Source organism: Cebus imitator, unplaced genomic scaffold, assembly GCF_001604975.1.
Source record: "Cebus imitator isolate Cc_AM_T3 unplaced genomic scaffold, Cebus_imitator-1.0 Scaffold62, whole genome shotgun sequence".
NCBI classification, from domain to species: domain Eukaryota; kingdom Metazoa; phylum Chordata; class Mammalia; order Primates; family Cebidae; genus Cebus; species Cebus imitator.
Window position 1 is genome coordinate 6679876 of NW_016107377.1, and position 23584 is coordinate 6703459.

The 23584-nt window shown below is 41.3% G+C and overlaps 1 protein-coding gene across 8 annotated transcripts in view; it reads right to left on the bottom strand.

Moving 5' to 3' along the window:
* Positions 1 to 23584, bottom strand: part of MBNL2 (muscleblind like splicing regulator 2) — a 173014-nt gene that overhangs the window by 60827 nt on the left and 88603 nt on the right. The window lies entirely within an intron of this gene.

The following is a 23584-nucleotide window of genomic DNA, read 5'->3' on the forward strand; positions in this document are numbered from 1 at the left end:
TTTCTTTCTTTCTTTCTTTCTTTCTTTCTTTCTTTCTTTCTTTCTTTCTCTTCTCTCTCTCTCTTTCTTTCTTTCTTTCTTTTCTTCTTTCCTTCCTTCCTTCTTTCTTTTCTTTCTTTCTCTCTCTTTCTCCCTCTCTTTTTCTCTCTTTCTTTCTTTCTTAATGGATTCTAAACCCTGACGAAGAATTCCGAAGAAGTGTGACTGCTGAGAGAAAGGAAAGGTCCTTCCACTACACAGTATGGAAGGTAATCAGAAGGGCACATCTATTGTGGGCTATCAAAAAGTGTTTGAACTTGCTATACACTTGTTTGTACATGCTAGAGCAATGTCCAAATATGAATAATTATGTAATAAATTTGTGGAGTGGAAAGTAATAAGAATTTTAAATGTGTGTTCCAGAGTAGCTGAAAACATTCTTTCTTTCAGCTTATTGATGAAGAGGCAATAGTGGTGCAGGGGTGGACTTTTCTTGGTGATATACACATAGATGAAATTTTCAGGCTTGAGCTCAAATAATCATCTGCAAGTGATTACTTTGCCACACAAAAGCTGTCACTCTATATGCCTGCCTTACCCTCATCACAGAAGTTACTCCCATGACAGGAATATCAAATCTGATGTCATGATGTGGCATAGTGAAGTGTCTATGGCTAAAGTAATATTTGGATGCCAAAGCTGGTAAAACAAAGGAAAAGAGTAATTAGGTGACAAGGTACATAAAACCAGTCTTGGAGGGTAATTGCATATGGCGGTGTTTGTACGTAATCCCCAAGTTTTCAAACCACCAATTGAGAGAATTATATTGATGTGTGAATTATACAATTTCTGGAGAAAGAAGAACAAACTGTGAACCAGTTTGAGTATCACACTTCCCTAAAGAATTAGTCCATTTTCAGCCAAGAAAAGAGAGAATTGATTTGTTTACCAGATATAAAAATAATTTTAAAAAGCAGGCTTGGGGGATCTGGGGAAATGAATTTGTTTACAGTCATCCCAATTCTAAACATCTGGAGTTCTCACTCTGCTTCCCACTAATTTCAGCCGCACTTTTGGCAGCTCAGACTTCCTATCCGGAGTTTGAATCTTCCCGGACTACCATGGAGAAGGGCAGACATGGGTCCTGTTCTAGTCCCGGTTGTCTGTGCTAATCAACAAATGCTGTCCTGAGGATCTACTGTTAGTAGCATTAATAGTTTCATCACCCTCTTTGGGGAGGTTAACCAGGCAGGTGCCAAGGACGCCAAAAGGAATAAGTGCTTGTTTACTGCTATTAAGAGCCTGTAACAATAGGTAACGCCAACATGTCTCCTTAGTCTCAAGTTCATATGGTTGACGTTTCATCCAGCTTCCTATGGATAAATGGACATCCTAGGGCAAGTATTTGGAAAATCTATTGCAAAGATAGAGGTAAAATGGACATTAATCTAAATGTCTAGGAATCTAGGAATCTCTAGGAATCTCTCCTTTCTCTCTTCATTTGCTTCTCTTGCAAATTGAATCTTTAAAAAATTTTTAATCCTAAATCTCTTTGCTTTATGGCTTGCCAGGGTCCCTCCAGCCCTGTCAACTTGCTTCATCCATTTCTTTCTTTATTTCCCTTTCTTCCTTGCTTTGACAATCGCTTGTCTCTCTGTTAAAATCAAATCTCCAAGAGAGGCTCAGATTGAGCCAGCTCCTACAACGTAGGTGTGTGCCCTGTCTTTGAATTGGCTGCCTTTATACAGGTGGCCAAAAACAATTTTATCATTTGTGGTGGGAGGTGTCCATGAGGATCAAAATGTAAGTACAGCCCATCAGCTGGGGTGAAGGAGGGTTTCATAGAACGCATGTCTTGTATAGAGAGTAAGCCACCCCAGGCTTCTCCAACCTCAATCCAAACTCTCTTTAGCCACAAACACTGCTCTTGGAAGCTGACACCTAGAAAGGCTCATGTATTCAGGGTGCAGAGGTGGGTCTAATGGAGAGACTTGGGAAAGCAGAATTCCATAGGATGAGGATGGAATTAGTGAAATGTCTACATTTCTACCAGTATGATTATTAAGTTGTATTCACTCATATAATTGTTAATTTGATCACTAGTCTTTAAATGTAATGCCTTGTGGCTGCATACACATTTCAATTTGGCTGGAAAAATACAATTTTCTTATAAATGCTCTTACCTCTTGATACAACTGGGATTCATAGGGAACCATATAAGCTACTTTCAGCTAATAGAAAGTATTTTACAACACTGTATTAGTAATTTATCAATGAAACCTTCTTTTTTTCTGAGAATTGCTGTAATTTCCTAGTGTCCTTACTTGCAAACTTGTAGTAAAGAACATTATTGATCACCTACATGCCAAGCAATTTATGTACGGTTATTTCATTTTCTCCTTATAACAGCGATAATGATCTCTACTTTACAAAATAGCAGATGGGCTCAGAAGATTAAGGAACTTTCCCGAGGCCATATAACTGGTAAGTGGTAGAACTAGATTTTAAATCCAGATCTACCTGACTCAGTTACATCACACTGCCAAGCTATTCATTAGCAATATTTAAAATCCAGGGAGGATAAAAATCTACCATGATCCTTTATATAATAATAGGATGCATAACAAAATTTTAAGTATAATAAGATATATATAGGGATTTGGGAATGGAAAGCAATTATTTGCCTGGACCTATCCATGGGTAGGAGGATGAAGGAGTACTCAAGCTCACAGGTTCTAGTCTTACAACTTAGCTCAACCTTTTCTTAGCTGCATGACTTTGAGCAATTACTTGACTTTTTTCTTCATCTGTTCAATGACATAATTATTGTATCTTCCTCTCAGGGCTGTTGTGTAATTTAATGAGTTAATACATGCAGAAGGCACATAAAATGCCTGGCACATAGTAAGCACTGAGTAAATGTTATTATCAAAAGAAAGAGAAATGTTTCTATCTGAAATTTCATTTTCAGTAAGTACAGAATCATACATTTAGTAGTATTTTGACTTGCTCTTTGGTCCTTCCACACCAAACATATTAAAAGCTACTTAATTATACTTATTCAAATATTTTATGTTTAAAATTATTTTCAATTCTACAGGGTATTTGTGCAAGTGTCCATATTTTAAGAGACAGTCCTGAACCCCAGTGCAATCTAATATTAATATTTTGAAGAGTTATGCACCATGGATGTCTGAGGCACACCAATGCAAACCCTGGGAGACTCTAGGAAACAGAATTTTCGTAAGGGATCCTAGAGGATTGTAAAATCCTAATGGAAAAGCTGTTGTCAAAATAAAACAAGTTACTTGACACAGTGAACAATTTGTAAGGAAGTTTCTGTTAAGGCATAAGATTTGCCAGGATATGCATCAGTGCACAAAAGCGTTGGTTATCAAAGCAACTTGTCATAGTCGAATGGTACAGGGCAGTGTGCAGAAGCGTAAAGCGCCTTTGTATATCACTGTGAAACAAAACAGAGGTGTCAAAAATAGTGTCTCCTGGTTTTAGTCCAAGAAATAAAGACAAAAGTGTCTGGGAAACATCTTCCTTGCGGCAGCTAGGATTTGTTTTTTGTTTTGCTTTGTTCTAACTCTTCCTGCCTTTTAGTTCTTGGTAACGCACTATTTCTGGAGAGATAAGGGAAGCAGTGTTCAGTGCCTAGCGGCAGGGACTGGAGCAGCGTCTATGGAGTGAAGATGGAGGGCACCATTGCTGAGTGCTTGTGAAAAGCCTCCAGGAACTGGGATCTGAGAGCCCCAGATAAGGACAGTCAGGTGGGCTCACAACCAGCTCATGGGTCACATAAGCCCTCAAGGCCTTTGCTCATCCCACTTGGGACATGCCAGGTAGGGAACCAGCAGGTGGTCATATACTTCCAGGATAAGGTCTCATTCATTCTTTTGAAATATTCATTCAACAAATATTTATTGAGATCCTACTTTGTGCCAGGGATTGTGCTTAGTGCTAGCTAAACAAAGGTGAGAAAAAGCAAGACATGGTGTCTCCTTTCATGAAGTCTGCAGTCTTGTGGGGAAGGCAGATGTTCACAAAACATGTCTAGTTACAAGTTGTGGTACATGTTCCGGAGAAGAATGCTGAGAAGGAATAGTGGGAGAGGGTCAGAATTGAGATCCGGGGATAGAGGAGGTGTCTGGAGAAGTGACATTTAAACTCAGAACTGAAAAATGAGTAGGAACTTGGCAAGGGAGTAAGTGGTGGTCAAAGTGTGTATGTATGTGTGTTGTGTTGCGTGTGTGTGTTGTGTGTGTGCTATGTGTGTAGCATATATATTGTGTGTTCATGGTTTACATATATGTGTATGTGTGTTGTATGTATTGTGTTGTATGTATGTGTGTTGTATGTATTGTACGTATTGTGTTTCTGTTGTGTGTGTCCTGTGCATGTAGTATGTATGGTGTGTGCGTTATGTGAATGGGATATGCGTTGATGTATGTGTGTTGTGTGTGGAAGTGTGTTGTGTATTGTGTGTGTATGAGATAGATATATTGTGTGTGTGTTATGTGTATAAACAAAGTGTGTGCTGCATATGTATGTGTGTATTGCATGTGTTGTTATATGTATGCTGCATATGTGTGTGTATTGTATGTGTATATATTATGTGCTGTGTTTGTATTGTGTGTTTGCTGTATGTGTATGTATGTGTGTTTTGTATATGGTATGTGTGTTGCATGTATTCATGGGGTGTGTGTGCCTGTTGTATGTGTATTGTGTGTGTGTTGTGTGTTTGTGTTGCGGGTGTTGAATGTTCTGCAGAGGAGAAGCGTGTGCCAGGAGAATGTCCCATCTGGGGGCAGGCACGCAGCTCTCTAAGGCCAGCACAGGGAAGGGGCGTGGTGAGGAGTATGGGGAGTGATATAAGGTAAGGCAGGAAGTAGGAGGCAGAAGCCAGACAATGGGAGCTCAGTTGAGGGGTATGAACTTCCTGCTGTTGAAGGTTTTTGAGCAGGAGAATAACAAGATCAGATTTATGCTTTATGCTACATTTACAGCACACCCTGATTATTATATTTCATATTTCTAATTTTATTATAGTTTATATTGTTTGGAGACCATATCTTTAAAAACAGTAACAGAATTCTGATGGAATCAACATTGTATTTGTGCACTTTCTTCTTCCAAGAATAATCTGTACTCCCGGAATATTTAGATTAGGGAAGATGGCTAGAATCAAGTTCGAACTTCAAGCTGAATTAAATTTATTAAAATCAGCAACCATGGAAGATTCTAATACACAATACTCATGTTGATTCTCGATAGTAGGAAGGAAGATGTTAAATAACTGTAATATGTACTTGACAGAACAACAGAGTGGTGCTATTGGAATTACACGGCCATTAAATTACATGGCGTGGGATAGAATAAATGCAACTTCGGCTAAGAAAAGACTTCAGAATCAGGTTCCTGTGAGAATGAAAAAGCATAATTGAAGGATGAGGTTTTCTAATGGCTTATTTTAAAATAAGTAATTTTTGGAATCTTTTTCCAGTATGTTCCTAATTGAAAAAAAAATCAATTAAAATATGGGCACAAAAAAGATAACATTAATTAGAAGACCATTAAAGCCTCTCCCATTAACAATAGTTTTTGCCCAGAGGAATAGCTATCAGACAACTGCCTCCTATTAGTTTTTCATGGGAAAAGCAATGGATTTCTATGATCTACAGTTTAAACAGTTAGCAGGCCCTGGACACGTGTATTCCATTGAAATAATCTGAATTGTGTCTTTACATGGGCTGAGTCATTGACCAGCAGACTCCAATAAAACTTTTTTTTGGGGAAAATGAGTCTAACAGAGGGCTGGAATCCAGCCTGATTTTTCTGAATTCTGCCTCTTCCAGTGCCACCTTGGGCAACACTTTTTGCTTTAGGTGCATGATGATATTTTCAAGCAAGCAGGCCAGACTGTGGAATGGCAAGTGCTGGCCCTAAGGTTTAAAGGAAGATGGTATGTGCTTTGGACGCAGCCTTCAGGGACACTTTGAGTCCTGGAGGCTGCTTTGGACCCCAAAGCTGGCCACAGAAAGTCACGGAAGAGCCTCTGAAATTCCTCGCATTCTACATGGCTGAGACCAGCTTGGTGAAATCCTGAGGTCAGGACAGATGCTGTGGCTCTGGAATTACATTTCAGAAGCCTGTTCTGTCTTGCAACCTCTCCTGGAGAAGCGGTGTAAAAGGAACAGTCTCAGAACCAGACTAATTGGATTTAAAATGCAGCTCTGCTGTTCTTGCCATGGGACCCTGTGGCTTCCAGTTGCCATATCTGTGAAATGGGGCTAAGAATAATTTCTACTTCACAGACTTTCAATAAGGATTAAGAGTTAATGTATATAAAATGTTTAACAGTTTCTGGCACTTAGTAGGCACTCCCTAAGGTTCATCATCATCATCATCATCATCATCACTGTTAAATTGATGCTCTGTTTTCATGGTGGGTAAAAATACATGGTATTGAAAACAACCTCGCTAATATACTTGCTCCATTTCCTTATCACTGTGCTCCTATCTGGCCCGTCTATCAAGTTCTTTAACCCTTTGCTATTCTCATTCTAACTGTCAGTGCCAACTTTGGTCATTTATCTCTTCACACAGCCTCAGATCTGTTTTTTCTTTGATACTGCTCCTGCTGAAGCTCGCCAGGGCTAATCAACATGGCATGACTTATCTAGAGTTTAAAACAGCTATGTATTATGGCTGGAAAATCCCAGGATTCGGGCTGTGGCTTCATTCCAAAGCGTTATACAAACTTTCACAAATAACATATAATAGTCTGTGCCTCAATTTTCTCATCTGTCAAATAGGAGTGATCCTATTCCCATACCTCAACTCCTTCTGACAGTTGTTAGAGCAGAAGCTGCTCAGGAAAAAGAAAAAACAACAACAACACCAAAAATGTAAGTTGTTATCTATGTTTTTTCCAGATCTGTTTTCCCCTTGAATGCTCCTAATCTAGTAAAAGGGGAAAGCCACATGAACCAACAGTTACAGTAAAAAGTGACACCCGGACCGTATGTTGGCAACGGTCCAGATATGTTCCGAGAATTATGAGAAGTCTACGTGACGAGGCTTGAGGAGATTCAGAAGTGGCGAATTAAGTCAAAATCAATTAAGTCTAGGAGGATTTATTAAGTACCCACAGTGTACACAACTTAGAAGTGAAAAATTCAATCAAACAGACCTCTGTTTTCATCCTTGTGCTGCGTAAGTTGTTCAGCAGATATTTACTAGGTGACTAAGCTAACTGGGTGTATCAGATGCTCCCAGCCTCAGTTTCCCTGCAGTTTCAAAACCTCTCAAGGTCTTTGAAAGTGGGGAAACAATAAAGGCTGTGGTTTTAGTGGGTAAGCTGATTTTTATTAGTCCATCATTCATACAGGTCTCAGTCACATAGAACAAGTCTAACATTTGGCCTGAACGTCCTCTTCTTCCTCCAGTACACTTCCGGAAGGATATGGGCATGTAAAAGTGTGGAGGAATAAAATGGTTATTTACATCAAGGCTTAATTTACAACATTAACTATGAGACTGAAATAGCTCTACTCTAAGGCAAGTGACAGATTAGGCTTTTGGGTTTCTTTTGAATTTAAATAAACTAATTGAACCACATGAGTTCCTTGTATTATTAATTCCAACTACCTAATATAGCAAATAAAATACAACCACATAAGAGCTTCAGAATTAGAAAGAAACTGTGGATTCAGGGAATCATTATAAACAAATGATAGCCAGAATATCCATCAACATGAATAATTGCCAATATCATCAAGATTATGCATAAGCCTCTAATAAGTTCTTTCTGTTTATTATTTGGTTCAACATATATTACAATTTATCTTTTGACAGTCTAGCTATGCAATAATTTTTGGTGAATAGCACAAAATTTTGTACTTATTAATGACAGATAAAAATGGTGTATTTACAATCTCTTCTTCTCTGGGTTCTTTTTCTCTGTTGCTTCTATTATATGGAGGAAACGCCTAGGATGACATAGGAATGCTTGGCAGCATAGCCTGGTGGATAAATGGGGGAAAACACAAATAGTGGTAGGCAGTCATCACCAGCTCCAGTCTTACCCACCACCATCAATCGCATGGCTATGGGTTTAGGAGAGGATAAAGAAAAGTAGGAATGAAGTTCTATAGGTGAGTGGCTCAATCAGTTCGCATTTTCCTTCCAAAAAACGATACAAATAGGTGTAGAGCATCATTCCACTGCATCATCTGGACTATGGGGCGGAACTCTTCTCTAAGGTTAGTGCTTTGACCTTTCTTCAAGGGAGTTGCAAATCTGAGTGTTCTCATCTCTAGATTTGCATTTAGGACAGCTTGTTATCACCTGAGGGCTGAGAATACCTTCAGGCCATCACAGGGCTTTGGGAATAGATTTGTGACTCATTCCTTATCTTGCTAATGCAACTGCCCTCTTCTTTCAAGTACCACTGGCACAGGCCCCTGACATTAATTTTCTGACCAGTTTAAATAAACAAAGCATAAAAACTAATAAATGAGAAAGAAAGGCAGAGCAGACGAATTGTTTGTAATTTGCCATTTCATAACATGTTTAAGTCTTTAAAAAAATTTTATTTTTGGCCGGGCGCAGTGGCTCACGTCTGTAATCCCAGCACTTTGGGAGGCTGAGGCAGGTGGATCACGAGGTCAAGAGATAGAGACCATCATGGCCAACATGGTGAAACCCTGTCTCCATTAAAAATACAAAAATTAGCTGGGCGTGGTGGCGAGTGCCTGTAATCCCAGCTACTCGGGAGGCTGAGGCAGGAGAATTGCTTGAATCCGGGAGGCAGAGGTTGCAGGGAGCTGAGATCCCACCACTGCACTCCAGCCTGGTGCCTGGCAATGAAGCAAGACTCTGTCTCAAAAAAAAAAAAAAAAAAAAAGTTTATTTTTATTTTTGAAACAGGGTCTCACTCTGCCATCTGGGCTAGAGTGCCGTGGTGCAATCACGGCTCACTGCAGCCTTGACCTCCCAGGCTCAAGCAATTCTCCATGTCAGCCTCCCAAGTAGTAGGGACTACAGGTGTATACCACCATACCAGGCTAATTTTTTAATTTTTGTAGAGTCTGGTTTGCACTATGTTGCCCAGGCTGGTCTCTAACTCCTGGGCTTAAGTAATCCTCTCATCTCACCCTCCCAAAGTGCTGGGATTACAGGCGTGAGCCACCGCACCCTGTCTTTAAAAAAATTTTAAATGCATTTTGGTTGGCTGGGCAGTTTCAATTTCTCATACCACTGTGTCTTGCAATGCGGAGAGCTGTTTGTTGAGTTGGTGAAGGGAGCAGCCCCTCTTACTGATAAGGATTGTTAATTCTCTTAATTTTATTTGTTAACTAAAAATATTCCAGTTAAGAGAAATCAGTGAGACTAAAAATAACCCATCAGTTCTCTAGAGATTCAGGGAAACAAACTTCCGGGCACCAGATGCTTCATTTGGAAATTATTTCATTTAATGAGAATATAAATGTCTTCTGAGTCACAGGGGTAGGTTGGTTAGTGTGGACGATGCTCATGTATCAAACTAACACGAAACCAACTGTGATGGTTGCTATGGAGTGTCAACTTGATTGGACTGAAAGATGCAAAGTATTGTTCCTGGATGTGTCTGTGAGGGTGTTCCCAAAGGAGATTAACATTTGAGTCAGTGAACTGGGAAAGACAGACCCACCCTCAATCTGGGTGGGCACCATCTAATCAGCTGCCAGCATAGCTAGAATAAAGCGGGCAGAATGACTTGCTGAGTCTTCCAGCTTTCCTCTTTCTTCCTTGCTGGACGCTCCCTGCCTTCGAACATCTGACTCCAAGTTCTTCAGCTTTTGGACTCTCGGACTTACACCAGTGGTTTGCCAGGGGCTCTCAGGCCTTTGGCCACAGACTGCAGGCTGCAGTGTCAGCTCCCCTACTTTTGAGGTTTTGGGACTTGGACTGGCTTCCTGGCTCCTCAGCTTGCAGACAGCTTAATGCAAGATTTCACCTTGTGAGCGTGTGAGTCAATTCTCCTAATAAACTCCCCTTCATACATACATCTAATCCTACGAGTTCTGTTTTTCAGAGAACCCTGACTAATATACCAGTCTAGTGGCTGTTTGACTTCACAGAGTCTAGATTTTTAACACCACATTCATTAATGTCTGCAGCCCACTGAGATTAAGGGTGGGTCCGTCTTTCCCAGTCCAGCCCCTTCTGTGAATAGAAAGCCCATGAAACGTTGATAGATCAGCCTTGGAATTTCTCCTATCAGGGAGGGCAGGCCTTTTCTGTCTACTTCCTGAACTTCTCCTTAAACCCACAGTACAGTGAACCTCACACAATGGGTGCATAATATCCAGTGATCTTCCTTCCCTCCTTCAACAGACATTTCCTGAACTCAAGCTCTATGATATGAAAGGGCAATTGAAATAGAGTGATCAATGCCATGATAGGCTGTGTAAATGCATTGCAGAGAGCTCTCCCTAGTTTAGAGGCCAGGGATGACTCCAGAGGATGGGACATTTAACATTTAAGCTAAGATCTTTATCAGAATATCTAGTTGAGAGTGGGGAGGCAGGTGGGAGTTAGAGTTGGCCTTTTGGAGCGCAGAGGTGGGGGTGGTAATAGGTACAAGGAAAACAAGAAGAATGAATAAGACCTACTATTTAACAGCACAATAGGGTGACTATAGTCCACGATAACCTAATTGTATATTGTTAAATAATGTAAAGAACATAATTGAATTGTTTGTAACTCAAAGGATAAATGCTTGAGAGGAGGGATACCCCACTCACCATGATGTACTTATTTCACATTGCAGCCTGTATCAAAACATCTCATATACCCCATAAAAGTATACATCTACTATGTACCCACAAAATTTTTTTTTTAAATTAGAGTTGGCCATTTGGAGAATTAAAGCAAACCAGAGTAATTGACAATCACTCTAGGAGGGTTTAATTCCTCAAGCCTTATAAATACCATCACGTGACATCCGTATCCCACAGCTTCCACGAGGAGCTGGTTTCAGGACCTCCCACGGATACCGAAATTCAGGATGCTCAATTCCCTAATATACAATGGCCTAGTATTTGCATATAACCCAAACACATCTTCCTATGTACTTTAAATCATCTCTAGATTGCTTATAACACCTAATACAAAGTGAATGCTAATGTAAATAGCTGTTATACTCTACTGTTTAGGGAATAATGACAAGAAAAAAGTCTGACTGTGTTCAGTACAGACACAATTTTTAACAAGTGTTTTCAATGCATAGTTGGTTGAATCCATGAATACAGAGGGCCAACTGAATGTTTAGTGAACATTGGGCACTATTTCTATTACCACCAGTCCTCAGAAATTCCAGAAGCTGGTCAGTTTTTAAAATAAGCAAAATCTATCCAAAAATACAAAACCTTATTATGCATCTTCTATTACAGCCTTTTCCAAACTGAAATCCTGTTTGGTGAATCACCTGCCCCTACAGAGGGCTGCTGTGAAGGCCAGCACTTGGTGGGTGTGCTTCTGCACAGCTGTGCCATTTACTTAAATACTGGAAATTAATTCCGTCCCAGGTAGAAAACAGACACTGTCCCAAGGCTGTTTAGTGTCAAGTGTTTTCCCTGCATCTCTGGCCACTCCAGTGCCTCCTCCAGAGTCCCAGCATCTTCTCCTCCTGGACCCCAGCCATCAGAATTAAGCCCACATAGCAGGGGTTTCTGAGACTAGCTGTGGTGCACCCTGATTGGCTGCTGCCCACCTGGGAGGTACTGATGGTAAAATATTTTGAATATCACATCTTATTATAGACAAACTGTGACAAGGCCAGAGTGCCCCAGTTGCCAGTTTGTCAGAGTTGGGAATGCTTCTGGGAAGGAGTGGGAGAAGGATGGTGTGCCTATGGAGAGAGGAATAGGGAAGGGGTGGGCTGGAGGGGAAGGAAGGCTAGGTTAAGAAGCACTGGAAGAAGATGGGAAAATGGCGTATGGTATTCAGAGTGCCTTCATTGTGAGCAACACCGGAAAACAACATTCCTCTTAGGCTAGTTTGGATTTCAGATGTTTCTTGACTTACCATGAACTCATGTCCTGACAAACCCACAGTTAATGGAAAATAGTATATGTTGAAAATACATTTTCGACTTATGACATATTCAATTTACAATGAATTTTTCCGACGTAACCCCATCATGAGGCCAGGAGTGTGCTGACTGTATATTGCTTTTGAACTGTTCTGAAGTCAAAAATCGTAAATGGAACCATTATATGTCAGGGACTTTCTGTACCTTGTGCCTCAGGAAAGACCTGCATTGCAGTCCTGCACTGCAGCAGGGGGAAGCCACACTTTTTCCAGAAAAAACAGCCTGGGAAGGTGGAGGCCATGGCACCTTGGTACCTGGCGTGGGCATTTATGCATCGGCTGGGGAAGGCTACGCAGAGCAGAGGTACAGGGAAGAGGCGTGGGCTTTATCCTGCACCTTCTGAGGCTGGAAGCGGCGTGCCTCCTCCTTTACTCTTCTGACAGTTTTGGAGCATCTGCTCTACGCCAGAAACTGGGAAGGAATTGCGTGCAGGACTCTAAGCTGTGGCCCTGCCCTCAATAAAAATAGCAGAGACTTATATAATGTTGTATATATCATGTACCAGGCGGTTTCCAAGTGCTTCTTGGAGATCATACCCATTTAGTCTTCACTATAAGCTCTTAGAAGAGATAATGTTAATAATCCCATTTTGTGGGATGAAACAGAGGCAGAGAGAGGGGAAATAATTTCCCAAGCATGTGCAGCTGGTAAGTGGCAGATATGTGCAGTCAGCAAAGCCGGCTGGCCTGGGACTTAGAGCCGTCAGTGCTGTGCCAAGTTGCTTTTAAGAAACTGACAATGGAACTTCTATATCACACCTTAAAAAGCATTCTTCACACTCTGTCTTATTAGACCTTCGCAATATTTTTGTTATCTGCTACCCCAATTTAAAGGTAAGGAAATGAGGCTCTGAGAGATTTAAGGTACTTTCCAGGTCATGTTGCTAAAGTCAACCGGGTCTAAATTCTGTTCTTCCCTCAGCAAAATACGTGCCTTCTCCATTGCCCACGGTGGTCCATGGGAGACACTATGGGGTCACAGATTTTTGGCTCTATGTGTGAGATTTGTTTAAAACAGAATGAGCGACCTAGCATGACAATGCACTCAAGGGAGGTGACAGTGTATGGTTGGATTTCTGGGTTGAATGATGTCTCCCTGCATGTGGAAGTCCTAACCCACAGACTCTCAGCATGCGATCCTAGCTGGAGGTAGGGTCTTGACAGATATAATCAAGTTACAGGAAGGACATTAGGATGAACTCTAACCCAGTATGACTGGTGTCCTTGTAAAATGAGAAAATTTCTTCACAGAAGACAATGTGAAGAGACACAGGGAAAAGATGGCCATCTTTTTCTTTTTGTTTTTAAGACAGAGTCTTGCTCTGTCACCCAGGCTGGAGTGGAATGGTGTGATCTCAGCTCACTGCAACCTCCACCTCCCTGGTTCAAGTGATTCTCCTGTGTTAGTCTCCTGAGTAACTGGGATTACAGGTGCCCACCACCACGCCTGGCGAATTCTTTGTATTTTTAGTAGAGATGGGGTTTTACCATGTTGGCCAGGCTGGTCTTGAACTCCTAATCTCAGGTGATCCACCCCCCTCGGCCTCCCAGAGTGCTGGGATTACAGGTGTGAGCCAATGTGCCCGGCAGAAGACGGTCATCTTTAAGCCAATGAATGGCTGAGGCTGTCAGCGCTGTGACAGAGGCCTAAAATAGAGCCTTCCAGGCTGGGTGCAGTGGCTCACACCTGAAATCTCAGCACTTTGGGAGGACTAGGTGGGCAGATCACAAGATCAGGAGATCATGACCATCTTGGCTAACACGGTGAAACCCGGTCTCTACCAAAAATACAAAAAATTAGCTGGGCATGGTGGCATGCACCTGCAATCCCAGTTACTTGGGAGGCTAAGGCAGGAGAATCACTTGAAACTGGGAGGCGGAGGTTGCAGTGAGCCGAGATCACACCACTGCACTCCAGCTTGGGTGACATAGTGCAACTCTCTAAAAAAAAAAAAAAGACCCTTCCACAGAACCTTCTGAGAGAGCATAGCCTTGCTGACCCTTGGATTTTGGACCTTTGGCCTCCACAACTGTAAGAATATAAATTTCTGTTGCTCTAGGGCATCCAATTTCTGATATTGGGTATAGGAAGCTAACACAGCCACCTCTAAGAAATGCAAATGTATTTTGTCTTGAGATTGGTGGTTACACCAGCAAAACACTACAGTCTCTTCTAACACTGAGTTGTTTCTGTGAATGTGCATTCTAATTTTTATCATGATCTTAGATAACGAGATTTCCCTATTTGCTCAAAAATAAACTATAACAACCCCCAAATCCCTAGCAAGTACAATGATTTTCTACCAGTGAAGCTAGTCAACTTAAATACTATCCAATTTTTCACACGGAAGATTTAATAGAAGAGATTTATTTTAGTAAAAGACAAAATGTTTCACTAAAGTACTCATTAGTAATGCATAAAGGGCTACTGAGTCTCTGAAGATCCATTTTCAGAGAGAAATGTTGGGATAATTTTTATATTCTGATTATAGAGAATGACTTGATAAAAATTGTCCTTGATATTAACTTTGCATGGCGGGGGGGAAAATCATTGAGTCTAGCAGAAGGCAGGTCAAAAGAAATGGGTAAATTTAGCCAACATTTTGGAGTTGCTTTTACAAAGGTAGATAGATGTGCATCGGCATAGTGTCACCTGTGATGTGGGTGGGATCACCTTCGCTGGCACTCTGACACACAGAGGGACAGCAGTGGGGAAGAGGAAAGGGGAGAGGCTCACTCTATTCAGCCAGAGTCTTCCGTCACCCTCATGACTGTCCTGCCCATCCATTCCTTCTCATCAGGCCCAGCCTTTAGTGCCCTTGGTTGTTGCCAGAGCTTGGGCCTGGCCAGCACTCCCCCAGCGAGGCCCAAGTCCCCAGAACCAATCCTGAAGTGACACTCAGTCTTTGCACCAGGGCCCCAGCTTTGATGGCTGGACAGCTGCTCTGTTTCAAGCCCTAATACCCACAGGATGTCCCATGTCTTACACTGCAGGGTCCCGTAGGCTTGTCTTTTTGCCCTGAGTTCAAGGTCTGAGAAGCGGCCTCCCTCCAGGCTCCTTCCTGGAGTGAAGCTCTGCCTTTCATCTTTGCCTCCAGAAAACACTGCCTGCAGGCTGGGGTCCTGTGTCCCCTCTGCATAGTTGTTGCTCACTCGCACTTCCCGAAGGTCCCCATCCAGGGTTTCTCTTCACTGTGGTCTGCCCTCAGCAGATACCTGCTAATTTTTCTCAGGATTCCTGCTGCCCCACCTTTCTCCAGTATGTACCTGGAGAGGTGGAGGCCTTGAAACAACACACCCAGGCTCACAGCAGCGAAATCTCCATGTGTTTGGCCCAGTGGGCAGAACGAACTCTGGACCCTGGGGTCTCTCCTGGCCAAATTTAGCCCAGTAGTGAGATATGACATGATTTCCTCTTTCTCTGAGGACTTGCCTGTAAACTGTGGAAGAAGTATTTTCCCTCAGCAAACCTCAGCTGTTCTTCATCTGTCCTTGCTGGTTGCAGACTTAAGCTCTAGATAGTCCAGAAACTGCTAGTCAAATGCGTATACAAACTGAATTAATACATTATTATGAGAGCTAATTTATATTTTTAAAAAGGGGATTACATATATGGTAATAATACTTGGTAACAGCTTTTGAATGCAGTCAAATACCACTATTATTATTTTTGAATACTCATTAGATGCACGCTAGACACCATGCTAACAGTTTCACATGCAAAATCTCAGACAAACCTTTGAGAGGGGGAGGAGCTATTAATATCCCTATTTGACAGACAGAGAACTGAGGCCTGAGGAGATGAATGATCTTGTCCTAGGGTGTGTAAGTAGCAAGATGTAGAACCAGGATTTGAACCCAGGCAGTGTGACTCCAAAGCCACTGCTCTTAATCACTATTCTTCTTTCACATATTCAGATGGTTGTAAAGACTAATTATGTTGGCTGAATTCTCATAGTGTACCAAGCATGGTGCCAAGTGCTTTACAGGAATGATCTCCTTAGCGTTCACAACAAGCCTTTTGGGTAGGTCTTATTTTTATGCCGATTTGCAGATGTGGAAACCAAGGCACAGAGAGGTTAGATAACTTGTCTCAAGCAACACAGCTAGTAAGAGGAAGATACAGATTTGAACCTACTCCTCCTGGCTCCAGAACTGCCACACTCTCTGAATACAACGTACTGATTCTTACCTTATGTCTGGTACTGTGCTAGGCCCAAGTGGCTACAAAGATGAAAAACAAACTCTTCTTATCTTTGAGAAACTCAACATACACAAATCTGCAATGCATATACGCATGAATGGAAGGAAAGAAAGCATAGTAATAAGTAATATTTAAGCCTAATGTTAGCCAGAAGGATCCATGTAATGTTTCATAAATCATACAGTTTTCCAAATCCAATTAAAGTGATCGAGTATATTTTATAAATATGGTTGGCTTTTAATACATCAAACTAATAATTGAAGTGAATTGAAGTGAATAACCAAAGTAGGCCACTGCCATCATGCCTCTGTCTATTAGGGCGAGACGAGGCACCAGTAACAGCCTCTGGGACTGCCCTGTTACAGGGAGATCACAAGCTTTCAGAATCTGCAAATGAGGCACCTGGATTTCAGGCAACCAAAAGGATTATGCATATATAAAACTATTACTTAAGAGCTCTGCATGCATACTTTAGGCACATATCAGTGCTTTGTTTATTGAAAAAGACTAAAGTCCCAGATGAGAGAAGCTTCCTCAGGAACAGTAGGGTGGGGGAACTGTCCACCTCCTTCAGATGACCCCGGTATGAAACACGTGCCTGTCCTGGGCAGGTCATACTTTGACACTTCGTGGGGTTCCCCTGGGAGGGTATGCAGTTTTGAACTAGTTCTACAGGACCAACATTTTGTTCACAGTATCTACCCAGTTTTAGCTGGTTGCCTCTGTGATCCACAAAGACAGCTGAGCCATGAAAAGCATATGCTACCTGGCCCTGGAACAGAGTGACATTTATCAGACCACACGGGACTGAAGTGCAACTGATGCATCATCCATCACAAAGCCTGGCATCTCCCACATTGAGTTACCCAGCCCTAGATACATACCCATCCCCCACCAACTTCCATTCCCACTGGTATTGTCAGGCTGGTCCAGGCCATCAGATGTGTGACAGTGCTGACAACAGATGCCTTCTCTACCTCCTATACCCTCCTCTGCACTCTCCCCTTCATTCACTCCACAGACACATGTTGCAACTCTACCATGGGCCAGGCAGTGTTCCAGGGACATGGGATATCAACAACAAAACTCACAAATGCCCCTGTCCACACAGAACTTAGCTTCTAGTTAGGGGAGACAGACAATAAGCAATAAAGAGATATACAAGTTATGCAGCAGAACATGCTGAGGGCTTTGGGGAAGAACAAGTGGGTAAATAGGACGGGGAGTGGTGGAGGGTTGGGTGGCCCTTTTGAGTTACATAGGTAGGGCCATTACGACAAAGAAAGTAATTTAGCAGCAAAGACTTTGCAGAGGTGTGGAGTTGGCCTGCCTGTATCCAGATGAAGCTTATCCCAGGCAGAGAGAAGAGCCAGCACTAAGGGCTCGGGAGGATGCATGCCTGGTACATCTGAGGGTCAGCCAGGAGGCTGGAGAATCTGGGCTCCATGAGCCAGGGCCAACCTGGAAAGGAATTCTGAGAAACAACCTTATCTTGACAAGGTAGGGTCTTACAGGCCATTGTAAGAACTTGTTTTCTTTTTTGAAGGAAATGAGAACTTGGAGCAGAGAAGTGACGTAATCTCACGGTGTTTTAGAAGGATGGCTCTGGCTGCTGTGTGAGAATGGACCAAAGGGGCCAGAGGTGTCATCAGGAGGCCAGTTAGGCTGTGGTTGTCACCCAGGGAAGGATGATGGTGGCTTACACCAGGCTGCTGGTAGTGGGAGAAATGAGAAGTGGCGGGTTCTGGGTATATTTGGAAGGTGAAGCCAATAAGATTTCCTAACACACTGAATGTAGAGTAGGAAAGAGACTAGTCAGGATGATTCTAAGGTTTTGGGCCTTAGGCACTGGAAGGGTATATTTGTCATCGATTGAGATGCAGAAGGCATGGTTCAAGCAGATGTGGGGGCAATAGCAGGAGTGGCATTTGGGATGCCTATAAAACATTGAAAGAGAGGTGCCAAGCAGGCTGTTGGCTTCAGGAATCTAGAGTCCAGGAGAGAGGTATGGTCTAGAAGTGTACATTTGGAAGTCATTGACATAGGAAAGCAATTGACAGCTATGAACAAACCATTGGTTATGGCGATGAGTGCATCTCTCTCCTCCAATGAACCTTCAGAGAACCCGCATTCTTTCCTGAATCACATCCAAATGCCTCACCCACAAGCAAGGTCTTCCACATTGCCAGAGAGTAAGCTTCCTTTCCAGTCCAAGCCCTGCTTTCTTTTCATGCTGAGGTCAGTTGGAGTTGAAGAACCCAAAGACTTATTATGCCTTCTTTCTCCTCTATGACTTTGCTCAAGCTGTTTCCATTTCTCTATTTTGGTCCCCTGACTTTCCCTCGCATGAGTGACTCTCTGACCACTCCCAAGCTTCCTTGAGAGAGCATTTTTCCACTTCTCTGCATGTCTCTAACAATCTGCACCTCTGGGGCAGCACTTAACCCCGAATGCCTGCTATTAACCATTATCAATATCAGTATCGATGTCAGATCCCATCTTGGGCCTATCTTGTAAGTTGCTCATGAGCAGAAACTCTTTCTTGCTGTTGGGAATAGCCAGTAACTAGGGCCCAGTGCCTGAAGAGGGCAAGTGCTTTGCTTAACAAATGAATTTTTGGAAGACAAAGACTTCAAAAGGCAAGACCCTTAAAAACCTTGTGGATGAGATCTGGAGTGAACAAATATATCTTGATAATTATTTTAACTGCTTTAGAAGCTATTTTTTTTTTTCATTTTAGGATCCTTAAATAACAGAAATGCATGTGAGAATTTAATCAAAGTATATGTAAGAGTTTTTTTTTCTGTAAGACAAAACTATTGTAAAGAGTTTAAATATAGTCTCAGTGTGTCTCTTCAAATGAAAATCCGAAGAAGTATATGACTTTATACTTCATCAATAAACAAATTAATACAAACAATTTATATATATGAAAATACATTTCATTTTAATGAAGGTTTATCACTATATGCCCAATATTTTTAACCCTGATTCTTATAAAAGTCTGAATTTTATATCATTCTATTTTACATATTGAGAGAGCTGAGGCCCAGAGTTGAACAGCTTGACCTAAGTTGGATAGCTTATCAGTGGCCACAGAGCTAGGAGGTGGGAAAGCCAGGATTCTCAATTTATCTCTCTCAAATGCCAAGGGAGATGTACTCAAACTCTGTTTATCCAACCTCCTCGCCCCTTCCTGGAAGATCTCAAACATTAGAGTTGTTGACCTCAGTGCCTGAGCTTCAGATTATCTCAACGGAAGAAAATCAGCATGGGAAGAGCCTCCCAAGAGTCATGTTCTGGGACAGAATTAACTATCAATTTCAATCATTCATTCCTTCAATGCATGATTGAGTGATAAGTGTTCATTTATTGAGTGCATATTTAATGTATGCTACTCTGTGTAGCACTGTTCTCAGCACTAGAGACAGAGTGATGAGCATAACAAGCTAAAGTACCTGTCTTCATGGAGCTTATATTTTAATGGGGGAATGCAGACACTCAACAAGATTAATAAATACAACAAGTAGTGAATATGATGATGGTGGTAAGTGCTAGGGAGAAAAACAGAAATGAGGAGACAGGAAGTGTGTGTGTAGAAAACTTTACAAGTTTTCATAGGATGAACAAAGATTTCAACGAGAGGATGCCATTTGAGATGTAAAGGGAGCGGGCAGCAAGTCTGGTAGCTTCCGGGGAGAGGAAGTGCAATGGTCCTGAGGCAGGAGCGTGCCTAGAGTATTCTAGGAATAGCAACTAGGTCAGTGTGGCTAGAGCTGAGTGAGTGAGGGTAAGAGCAATAACTACGATTGGAGAGGTGGGGAGAATGTGGTGACCAGATTCTGACCCTTGCCAGTCATCGTAAGGACTTTGGCTTTTACTCTGATCGAGATGCAAAATCAATGGAGGGTTAATGCACTGGACCATATGACCGAGAGGTTTCCATGTTCTTCACATATTTTTTAAATGTATTAGCAGCTTTAATAAATTATGAGAAAGTGCATTATGTCAAACTCCCAATTGCTAGATACTGCTGATCTCATACAGATCTCCATTTAGCACTGCCCTTGTGATCAGAGAGCAGGTCAGAGCCTGGGAGAGCATAAAGGGCTTACATATAAAAAGCCCAGGTGTAGTGGGCCACACTATTTCCAGTGGGCCAGCCTCAGACCTTGAAAGAATGTGTGTGGCTATCCCTAAAGCCTGCAGCTCAGCCTTAAAATCCAGACAGCTGGGAATAGATCAGCCATCTCTGCTACCAGCTCTTGGAGCAGTGCTGCAGGGAGAAAGCTATCCATCAACAGCTGTTTAGGCAGCAGGCTGAAAATGCTGCTCCAAGAAGGGCAGCAAGAGGAGAGACAGGCTCTTCGGCGGAGCAGGAAAAAGTCCTGGTCAAACTTCTGCCAACCCCATTTACATCTCACGATGTTAAGTCATCCTCAAGTTCCATTTCCCTCTTCAGTTCAATAAGATCTTTTCTAAAAAATTTGATGGGATGTTCCACAAATAAAACACTGGCTGATTAGAATTCGAGTTTCTTCTGTGCAGGGGTGGGTCCTATGTATTGTGAGAAGGTAGGAGTGCAGTTAGATGCATGGAAAAGCAAAGCAGAGAAAACCATTGAAAATTACTTCAGAATAAGCAAATTGATAGCTTAGTTTCTATTTTCAGGATTTAGAGTTAATACCTTGGACCTACCTTTGGCCTGAGAAATGCAAACCTTCAAAGAGCCACTGGACCTTTAGAATTTAGGGAGCACCAGTAGGAGCCCCCACTTTCCAATTCATGGTCCTGAGGTACAGAGGAAATGACTTCTTTTCAGCCTATCTATGTGCAATTCCTCCCAAGAATTTTAGAATTTATTTTCCTCTGTGCTTCTCAGTGTTTCCCTCTGTGGACCATTGCTACCCCAATGGATGCGAGTTGTCACCAGTGGAACATGGTTGCATGTAGCACCAAACGCTATTTGTAGACTGAATAAATGGTGTCTTGCAAGTAAGCACATGCATGACAGTTTCCAAAGTTATAAATTCTACTGTGAGGAATAAAATGCAGAGTCAGACATACAATTTTAAGTTGAATTCACAGTACTTTTTATGTGTTCCCAATCAATAGGTAATGAAAACATACTTAGTAATATAGGTGCTCAGACAAAATTGTTTAGTGACAAAGAGGAATTTTAATTCTTTAAAAACCTATGAGCAGTAAATGATAAGTAATAAAATGAATCTAAGTTGTGGGCTACTGATATTTGAATTCTAACTCCAAGGCAGTGGTTAGAGCAAACTATGGGTTGTGAAGACCAGTGAGAAGAAGAGACACTCTAGGGTCTCCTGGTCTTTGAGAACTACCATTATAGACTCATTTCTTGGAGATATTTCTTATTCTTCATGATCCAGGACTTTTGCAATAATAATAATTCTGAAATTATTAAAACTTCAGTGTAAAGTAATTTGTTAATTACTTACCTCCAGTAAAAGAGGATGTTGGAATAGAAAGGAAATAGTAGACTTCATGAGAAACAAGTCCAAGAAATACGAAATTAGGAAAAGTACTCAAAAAGGTAGGTGAAGCGGGAGAAATGCTGCAGGTAGAAGAGAAACTTCTTTGTTTTCATCATGAGAGGATATTGGATTTTATCAAATACTTTTTATGCATCAACTGACATGATGTCTTCCGTCCCCTTCTTCCATTAACAGAGTATATCCCATTGATTGGTTTTCATGTACTTAGAAGCACTTTGCCAAAGGCTGGAGCAACTATCGACACGTGTACCTATACTTTTCTTTTATGAATCATTTTTTTCAAGTTATTTTCTATGCTGGATTGTTTCTAGAATGTTCTCACATGCTATGGGGGATTTAAAGTTTTAAAACTTTGCAATGTTTCAAGTCAACACTTAGAGCCAGTTCTTGGTCATTAGTTGGTTAACACCAAGAGTAGAAGCTCTTTCCCTTTATTCAAAGAAAAAATAAGATCGAGAATAACATAGAGAAGGACTATCTGTAATAGAGTATGGGATAAGTTATGCAAAAGGAGAAATATTGGTGTTTGGACACTCACTTGAAGAGATTTAACCAAAGGGGAAGCCTAGGAGGATGCTAAGGAAAGAGGACTGTTAGACCTTAACCCAACTCTAGCCCCTTAAGAGTATTTCCTCACGTTTAATTCAGGCAGCTTCAGTGACCTCAAAGCAAACAGGAGGAAATCTGCATGAGCACCACACAGCTATACATGGTTAAAAAAAAAAAAAAAAAAAAAAAAAAAACACTCCCTTCTAAAAAACCAACACTGTCTCAAGAAATTGATTTTTCCAAGGAATACAATTTCAGTTTGCTATTTTTGCATTTCTGAAATCGTTCTCTTTTCTTTTAATTAAAAAACATAATCCCATAAAGCATAGCCAGAATGAAAAGCGTTAAGGGTGTGAGCTGGCTTGTTTGCTTAAATTTAATTGTAAACATTGTTAAACATTGGGAAACATGGTGGGGGGGATTTACACTTAAGAGCGCCACTCTACCATAATTACTACCATGTTTGAAGACTCATTTTTGACAGTTTTCATATTTTTATATAGTTATAATCACAGTGAACAGATAATTTTGTCTCCTGATTGTTCTTATGGAGCCAATCATACACCTTGCTTCGCTACGCTGCTGGAGAGCCTCACTGTTTACAATGCCGGCATTGTGTTTGCTTGAATGAGTGCACCACAATTAACTCTACCTCCCATTCTCGCTCTGAAATTTCATAAATAATTTTGTGACAAGCATTTTCACACGCATAGTCATTCCTCCCCCTCTTTTTGATTTCCTCAGTGTAAGTGGAATTATTGGATTAAAGAGTATGGATTTTTGCATGGCTTTTAATGAATCTTGAACCTGCTTATTCTTAAATGTAATCTTATCTGAGTGCTCAGCATATCTGCATGTTTCTCTCAAGACCTAATCATATTACATTGATTTTTATCAGGCAATGAACACATGTTTTTCCTTTTGCCTTAACTGCCAGGAAACTCAGAGCTAAAGTTCTATCTAATAAAGGGTTCATCTCAGGTGACCGGTAATAAGTTTCTCTTTTCCTTTGGGTTGATTTTCTAGTTGTTCCTTTCAAAAACAAAACAAAAAAAAAGGATGCTGAATTTCAAAAGTTCTTTCAAATTCTTTTAGAAACAGGTGGACTATAAATCTCATTCACATACATACAGACATGTATGCAAACATATATTTATTGTATCTAACATAAAACTTCACATAA